This window comes from Cyprinodon tularosa, unplaced genomic scaffold (genome assembly GCF_016077235.1).
Source record: "Cyprinodon tularosa strain WSP-4 unplaced genomic scaffold, ASM1607723v1 ctg738, whole genome shotgun sequence".
Taxonomy (NCBI): Eukaryota; Metazoa; Chordata; class Actinopteri; order Cyprinodontiformes; family Cyprinodontidae; genus Cyprinodon; species Cyprinodon tularosa.
This window is the reverse complement of record NW_024039494.1, coordinates 290,375-296,705: the sequence shown is the minus strand read 5'-3', so window position 1 is coordinate 296,705 and position 6,331 is coordinate 290,375. Positions and strand designations below refer to the sequence as shown.

Sequence of the window (6,331 nt, the reverse complement as noted above, 5' to 3'; positions counted from 1 at the left end):
TAGCCTGTTAGCTGGTTGTTAGGGTTAGCCTGTTAGCATGTTGTTAGGGTTAGCCTGTTAGCTTGTTGTTAGGGTTAGCCTGTTAGCATGTTGTTAGTGTCAGCCTGTTAGCATGTTGTTAGTGTCAGCCTGTTAGCATGTTGTTAGGGCTAGCCTGTTAGCTGGTTTTTAGGGTTAGCCTGTTAGCATGTTGTTAGGGTTAGCCTGTTAGCTTTTTGTTAGGGTTAGCCTGTTAGCATGTTGTTAGTGTCATCCTGTTAGCATGTTGTTAGTGTCAGCCTGTTAGCATGTTGTTAGGGCTAGCCTGTTAGCTGGTTGTTAGGGTTAGCCTGTTAGCATGTTGTTAGGGTTAGCCTGTTAGCTTGTTGATAGGGTTAGCCTGTTAGCATGTTGTTAGGGTTAGCCTGTTAACATGTTGATAGTGTCAGCCTGTTAGCATGTTGTTAGGGTTAGCCTGTTAGCATGTTGTTAGGGCTAGTCTGTTAGCTGGTTGTTAGGGTTAGCCTGTTAGCATGTTGTTAGGGCTAGCCTGTTAGCTGGTTGTTAGGGTTAGCCTGTTAGCATGTTGTTAGGGTTAGCCTGTTAACATGTTGTTAGTGTCAGCCTGTTAGCATGTTGTTAGGGTTAGCCTGTTAGTATGTTGTTAGGGCTAGCCTGTTAGCTGGTTGTTAGGGTTAGCCTGTTAGCATGTTGTTAGGGTTAGCCTGTTAGCATGTTGTTAGGGCTAGCCTGTTAGCATGTTGTTAGTTTTAGCCTGTTAGCATGTTGTTAGGGTTAGCCTGTTAGCATGTTGTCAGGGCTAGCCTGTTATCATGTTGTTAGGGTTAGCCTGTTAGCATGTTGTTAGGGTTAGCCTGTTAGCATGATCTTAGGGCTAGCCTGTTAGCATGTTGTTAATGTTAGCCTGTTAGCATGTTGTTAGGGCCAGCCTGCTAGCATGTTGTTAGGGCTAGCCTGTTAGCATGTTGTTAGTGTTAGCCTGTTAGCATGTTGTTAATGTTAGCCTGTTAGCATGTTGTTAGGGCCAGCCTGCTAGCATGTTGTTAGGGCTAGCCTGTTAGCATGTTGTTAGGGCTAGCCTGTTAGCATGTTGTTAGTGTTAGCCTGTTAGCATGTTGTTAATGTTAGCCTGTTAGCATGTTGTTAGGGCCAGCCTGCTAGCATGTTGTTAGGGCTAGCCTGTTAGCATGTTGTTAGTGTTAGCCTGTTAGCATGTTGTTAATGTTAGCCTGTTAGCATGTTGTTAGGGCCAGCCTGCTAGCATGTTGTTAGGGCTAGCCTGTTAGCATGTTGTTAGGGCTAGCCTGTTAGCATGTTGTTAGTGTTAGCCTGTTATCATGTTGTTAAGGCTAGCCTGTTAGCATGTTGTTAGGCGTTAGACACTCTCTCGATGACCCCCCCACCCAGTCCGACGACTAGGGCAGTTGGTTAACCCATCCTCACCCAGCCTCTCAGACTCACCCATCCTCACCCATCCTCTCCCAGCCTCACCCAGGAGACCCTGAAGTCAGAGACGTTGACCAAAAACAGATTTTCTAGAAGTTTCCTCTGAGAAGCTGCCGATCTTCCTCAGAAGCAGAACCTCCTCCCAGAGATCGGTTCTGTTCTGGTTCTGAGACCCAGAACCAGAGCAGGTGTCTGAATGTAAACCACTTTACCAACCTGTTTCCTGCTCCACCACCTGTTTCAGACAGAAGCAGTCAGTCAGCCAGCCAGTCAGGAGGAGAGAACAACTTTATTTTCTGTTCTTGGACAACAAAGAAAATCAGAAACATCTCACAGTTTGATACGTTTTCACCAGAACATCACTAGAACTACTGGGTGCACTAAACAGTGAGAGACGAGATGTGCCTGCCTGGCTGTGTTCATCATGCTCCGTCCATCCGGATCAGAACATCCAACCGGCTCCCTGATCCAGAACCACTTCTGCTTTATTTCAACTCTTCTCGGTCAAAGGTTCTCCAGACCGTCCTTGTGTGCTCATTGGTCCAAAGAACTGAAGGCAAACCGGACCTCAAGGCAGTTGCTTCTGGACCCGTCTGGACTCGTCCAGGAAGAACGTCCTCTGAACTCGGATCTTCCAGGTTCCTCCTGGGGGGTTCTAGAAGCTGATGGCTGCAGGCAGGCAGGACCTCCTGTAGAGGTCTGTGTTACAGCAGTTCTGACTAAACCTACTCTGGTGGAGGTTGTTGAACCGGTCCCCATAGCAGAACCCGCCCGCTGCCTTCATCAGTTTCTTAAGCTGCTATTAGACCAAGTCTTTGTAAGGATTAGAAAGGTGTCAGAGATGCTCTGCAGGTCTGGGTCAGGCTCCAGGCTGAGTTTATAAACCTCCAGTGTTTATAAACTCTGAACGCAGCTCAGTGAGCAGCGCTGACCCAGAACAGTCTGACAGGCTGCTGCTGCCATCAGCTTCAGACCCGCTGGACCAGAACCACGGCGGCTGGCACCGGATCATCACATCATGACCATATTTGGTCGCTGCCTCCTTTCCAAGAAATGATGTGATTTGGTTGCCCGGGTTACGAGGAGAACTGAGACTGAGACTGAGGGGACATGTGCAGCAAAGGTCCAGAGTTTGGGTTCTGACCCGTTTACCGAGGCCTCGGTCTTTGGTAAGCGGCTCAGGGGTTCTACCCATGGCCTTTACCGTTTGGGTCGGCCCAGCCTGAGCCGGATCAGTCTGATCTTTCTGTTTGATCCAATCCTCTTTTATTAAAATCCGAATGAAAGCCTTCAGAGAACCTTTGACCAAGAACCTCCATAAAGCTGGACCGGAACCATAAACACACCTGGATCTGGATCAGAACTTTCTGCAGAACACAGTGAGCCTCAAACATGCAGCAGGTGAGCTAGTGGAGTGAAAGGTTCCACTGAGAACCAGGACCCAGCTAAGGGAAGTGTGCAGCGTGTTCCCATGGCAACCACAGGATATGGCTTTACTCTGATACGGAGATCAGCTGCATTGGTTCTCTGTGAAGGAGTGGGGAGTATCTACAGGGGCCCGGGGACCAGAACCGAACCAGCAGACGGACCTGAACGGGTCCGAGTGGCTCCGCCTCTGCTCTGCAGCAGCGTTCCCAAACCGGAACAGATCCACAGGAAACGGTTCAGTTCCCTGAGCAACAGGACGGGCTTCATGCAGAACCCGTCCCGCTGATGTCATCGCCATGGACACCAGGTGGACATGCAGGACATTTCTCCAGTGGACTGTTTGGGAACCGGACAGACTGACGGAAAGACGTCCAGAATAAACACAAAGGTGAGAAAATGCATTAGATCCAAAATGTCCGCCGCCAGACGCTCAGTCCTCCACAGGAAGCTGTGGTTCAGGTCAGACGCCGAGGAGACGAGGAGCGGACATGGCCGCTGGGCTCAGGAGGACGGGTTCTCCAGCAGAACCATCCTTCATCTCAACCAGTCAGGGCGGTTTCCATGGTAGCAGCAGAGAGCATGGCGGATCCGTGAAGAAACCAGGACAGCTTAGTGGACTCCAACCAGAACCCATCACCATCCCAGAATAATCTAGAACCTTTTTACTGCCGCCATTTTGTTTCAGCTGCATTTATTTTGAACAATAAAAAAGGAGCAGAAGGATCCATTTATAACTGCTGTTTTTTAAAATAAATATGTTTCTGTTAATTGTTTTAATCGGACCTTTCTGTGTCATTTAATGAAAAATATGAATCCGTTGTAAAAAAAAAAACAAATATTCAAGCCGATTAATTTTGCTGCCAAAATAAAGATTAATTAAAATTGAAACTGATTGAAGAATTGATATTTCTATTCTTTTACTAGCTTGAAGATTAGCTGCTATAATTTTTATAAAAATAAATACGAGCATTTTATGGTGTGCTAATGCTAATGCTAGCATGCTCATGTTTAAGATACATTTATTTTTCTATCATATTTTAAAACAAAGTTGCGTAATATGTGAGAAACGTGCTATTAGCTAGCCTTGCTAAAGATGTTAGCCTGTTTAGCTGAGGTCGTTAACAGGCGCCGTTGGCTTTGACGTAAACCCCAGAGGTTCTTCCTGCTTCCCTGATAAACTAAAAGCAGAAAAACATGGTTTGATATTTTCTGCTGAATCTCAGCTGCTTTTATACGATGTGACATTTTTACAGTTGTGCTTGAAAGTTTACATACCTCCCATTAAAGTAAATGATAAGTAAAAGAACACAAAACCAAAAAAGTTATAAAAATACAAATGTACTAAATTATAATTTAGTCAAATAAAATTTTGATTTTGTAAAACATTAATTCTAAAAAAACAGAAAATCAAATGAAAGCAGCCAATGAAGCGTTTCAATAAGCTGAACCTGAAATCAGGGAAACTCTGAGTTTTCTGTTTCACAGTTTCCTCATCCTCTGTTTCTGTTGCCATGGTAACATCCTGCCACCGCTAACCTGCTTTCCTTCAGTAAACTCAGGGTCCTCTGTCTCTCTCTCCTTACAGCCAATCACGCTGCTTGATTTCCTCATTTAGTTTGGGGGGTTTGTCCTAGTTTTGTGCATAAAAAATATATAATTCTCCAGGTCCTTTAGATGCATTAGGTTTTAAAAACAAACATTGCATGTCTGTTTGACGAGGATCTTAATAAAGAATGATTGGCATTAATTCTCAGAGAATTAAATATTTATAGGGAGAGGATTCTACACTCAGTGACAGGAGAGGAGATTACTGGTTACGGTTTAGTATGAACGAGATGCGGAGCATTTTATTTTTATTTAGTTATTTACACAGTTCATGAAGAACTACTGAGATTATTCTCAGATTACAGATAAATAGATTCATTAATTCCACAGGGAAAAATGAAAAACTTTAGGGTTAGGATTAACTGGATGATGATAACCTCTGAGCCTACTGGCCCAATCTGAAGCCATTCTATGGGACTGATAGCCGCTAATAACGTCCATTTAAATCAAATTCCCTCTCTGTATGTAACCCCTCCTCTCGGGGAGCAGTGGGCTGCCATTGTGCGGCGTTAAGGGTCTTTCTCAGGGACCCAGAGTGGAGGCTGTGGGAGTGGGACTTGAAGTCAGAACCTCTGGATTCTAAGTTCTATGCCCTCCCCCACAAAATGACACTCTTCACATCTAGAATGAATATTCTGGATGTCTATGAATTAATTTCAGATCTCAATATTCCTAATATTACTGTTCATCATCTGTATTATTTTGACTATGAAGGAATTTATTTCAGATATAAATACATTTTTAGTCAAGCTGATAAATGTCAGAACAGACACTTAAAATGTGGAAACATTTCTAGGTAAATAAAACTTAATTCTTATTATAATTTTTTTTACCTTCTGAAATTCAGTTTCTGCTACAAAAATGTAATTAATAAAATCGATTATTACAGTTCAGTCTAGGAGTGTGATTTCTATCTTATTTTAGTGATGTACAAATGGAACATCAGAGTGCTTTTAATAAATGTTAAAACGGCCTGCCATAGACCACTTCATATAAACCCAAGCAGCAATCTCCTCCTTCACCTCTCACTTGTAGCGCTTTTTTAAAACACATTCTCCTTTTTCCCATTTCTTCATTAAATCTCTAGTTCCAGTGGGTGAAATAGGTACTTCCTGTTTCCTGTTGCCATGGTGACTGGTCGAATCAGGGCTTTACCTTCCTGTTACGCAGGCGCCCCACTGTGAGGGGTTCTACTAGGAGTTGATTGAACAATGATAGCAGCTGTTGTGAAACATCAAACTCAGAGTTCCCGACTTTATTCTAGATCATTTTAGAGAGTTAATCCTGCTTTATGAAACTCCATTTCCTGAACGTCACAGAAAACCAGATTTTAGGGATTTTGAGAGCTTAAAGAAAAAGAATTAGAGCTAAACTGTAATTTATGAGCTAATTTCCTTTGCAGTGAGGAGAAATCCCAGGTGAACGCTGCATCCCACAGTCACACCTGAGGGGTAACTAGACTACAACAACCTGGATGTGAGGAAGACGTTAGGATGAGTCTGGGGGTGGGGGGTTGGAGCAGTAGTTTTCAGCTTTGCTGCTAAATCAACCAGACGCAGACAGACGGCAGCCAGACGGTCTGCGATCAGGTGCTCTGAATCACAGCACCTCACTGAGAGCCGCTGGAGGCGCCAAACCGTGTCGTCTTGGTCCCGATCATCCTGAGAGGCTCCGGGTTCCTGCAGAGTCTGAGATGATTCCCACAGACCCCCTCAGGTCCACAGCTTCAGCTTAGAGGCCTCTGGAATGAAAACAGAGAACCGGCAGTGAAGAAGCTTCACTAAGAGTGAAAACAAAGTGCCGCATGGAGCCAAAGCTCAGGGTATTGCTGCTGTAGATTCCTCTGGTTTCA

At 44.5% G+C, this 6,331-nt stretch overlaps 1 protein-coding gene across 4 annotated transcripts in view; it reads right to left on the bottom strand.

Annotated features, from left to right (window-relative positions):
• Positions 1-4,338: 4,338 nt before the first annotated feature.
• Positions 4,339-6,331, bottom strand: part of LOC119772992 (nck-associated protein 5-like) — a 67,461-nt gene continuing 65,468 nt past the window's right edge. For all 4 annotated transcript variants that reach the window (XM_038269753.1, XM_038269754.1, XM_038269755.1 and 1 more), the window contains one exon: positions 4,339-6,220. The gene's annotated coding sequence lies outside the window, so the exon portion shown is untranslated. The remainder of the gene's footprint in view (positions 6,221-6,331) is intronic.